Source organism: Eulemur rufifrons, chromosome 1, assembly GCF_041146395.1.
Source record: "Eulemur rufifrons isolate Redbay chromosome 1, OSU_ERuf_1, whole genome shotgun sequence".
Taxonomy (NCBI): domain Eukaryota; kingdom Metazoa; phylum Chordata; class Mammalia; order Primates; family Lemuridae; genus Eulemur; species Eulemur rufifrons.
The window spans coordinates 91,662,131-91,664,400 of record NC_090983.1 but is presented as its reverse complement, the minus strand read 5'-3'; the positions used below and the strand labels follow the sequence as shown (position 1 = coordinate 91,664,400).

At 36.6% G+C, this 2,270-nt stretch overlaps 1 pseudogene; it reads right to left on the bottom strand.

Annotated features, from left to right (window-relative positions):
- Positions 1 to 1,017: 1,017 nt before the first annotated feature.
- On the bottom strand, positions 1,018 to 1,968 carry LOC138386780 (heterogeneous nuclear ribonucleoprotein A1-like; annotated as a pseudogene).
- Positions 1,969 to 2,270: the final 302 nt, after the last annotated feature.

The window sequence follows — 2,270 nt, the reverse complement described above, 5'->3', positions numbered from 1 at the left end:
ATACATGTAATTGTTTCTAGTAATCTATTTTTATATTGTTCTATCTTGTTAGACATTGTAGTTATTATTTCAGACATGTTTAATCACTGTATATGTACCTATTTTTTGCTCATCATTTATTCTTTCATCTCATTTTTCTTCCTCCTAAAGCTTATCCTTAGTAAGGATTTATAGGCAATGTACTGTTTTTGTCATCAGAAAATTTCTTTATTTATCCCTTGTTCTTGAAAGAGACTGATATATAATTCCAGGATGACCATTTTTTTTTCTCAGTAGTTTCATTTTATTATTTTTTTCAAGAGGATTAAATCACTTATTGACTACACATGATAATGGTTGATACACAAACTTTATTCCTATCTGTAATCTTATCTAGTACCATTATTCAATTTAGATATATTGCATAGGATATGCCAACAATCATCTTTATAACCAATAATTCCTTGATTTTCCCTGGATGACCCCTTTTAATGATGAACTTCAAGTCACAACAGTAAATGTCAGTTCCACTACACCAAGGTTTCAGAAGACAATGGCTTCTCCACCCAAGCAGGTTGTAAATGAATTTCAAATAGAACCTGGTATCATCCTGAAGGAATTCTATCTTCACACTTTTGGGGAAGTTTATCAAAATGGCTTCAGAGTAGACTAACTTTACACAGCACATTAGAAAAAAAAAGGCACATTTATTCATCATCATAATCAGACTATTGCATTTAGCAACCAATAGCATGGGTGCAAAAAAAAAAAAAAAGTCTACATTAAAACACTTTGTTGAAATTCTTTACACTTTCCACAGAACAGAAAATAAAACAACCTGTTATACAATTGGTTACAAATACAGTCCTTGAGTTTTTAACCCATACACATAATTATTGTCTAAAACATGTCTTCTTTGTAGCAGCTAGGCCCTGCCAACACTGTGCTTGGCTGAGTTCACTAATCTGTTGTAAACTGTAGCTTCCCTGTCACTTCTCTGGCTCTCCTCTCCTGCTAAGCTTTGATTTCTGGGAGTAATTAAAACCTTCTGCCACTGCCATAGCTACTGCTGCTACTGGAACCACCATAACCACTTTGGTTCCATGGTTTGGCAAAGTATTGGCCTCCACCACCATAGGGGCCAGAAGTTTTACCTCTAAAATTTCCTCTATGGGTCCAAATTTTGAAGACTGATTGTTGTAATTCCCCAAATCACCGTAGCTTCAACCACCTACAAAACTGCTTCCATCATTACCAAATCCATTGTAGCCATCCCCACTGCCACTATATCCACACCACCATGGCTGCCACCAAAGCCATCTCAACCACTGAAGTTTCCCTCCATGGCCAAAATTGTCATTCCCACTAAAACCACTTCCATGACCATCACCAAAGTTTTCAGAACCACTTTGACCTCTGGCTGGTTGAAACACTAGCCACGGCTTGCTTCAACAAGGCTTTCCTTAGTTCACTGTTGTGGCCATACACAGTATGGTATTTCTGAATGGTAATCTTATCCACAGAATCATGGTAATCAAAGGTTACAAAAGCAAAGCCCCTCTTCTTATCACTGTCTTGGTCAGTCATGATTTCAATCACTTCAGTTTTCTCATACTGTTCAAAATAGTCTCAGGTAATATTCTTCAGTATCTTCTTTAATGCTACCAACAAAGATCTTTTTCACAGTTGAGCACCTAGTCTTTGAAAATCTTCTCTGGAGACAGCTCTCTTTGGTTAAACAATTCTTCCATCCACTTTGTGTGGTCTTGCATTCATTGCTGCATTCACCTCCTCCACAGTGGCACATATGACAGACCCAAAGCCCTTGGAGCACTTGGGGTTTGGATCTTTCATTACTACACTGTACGTGAGCATTCTCCATTGCTCAAAATGGCCCTGCAGGTTCTCATGGGTCATTTCAAAGCTCAACCGTTGGATGAACAGCTTCCACAGCTATTTGGGTTCTTTGGAAGACTCTGACTTAGACATGAATATTTTCAGGATGGTGGATGTGTGTGGGTATGTGTTAGAGAGAGAGAGAGAGAGAGACAGAGAGAGAGGGAATGTATGCATATATGTAGTATAGATAATATATATCTTAATGTATTACTCTTTAATTTTTTTACTTTGAATTAATTTCTGTAATTTACATAAAGGCTGCAAATTAATACAAAGAGTCCTCATACACCACTTACCCACTTTTCCTTAATTTTAGTGCCTTACATAACAATAATATAGTGATCAAAATCAGAAAATTAACATTTGTATAATACTGTTAACTAAACTACATT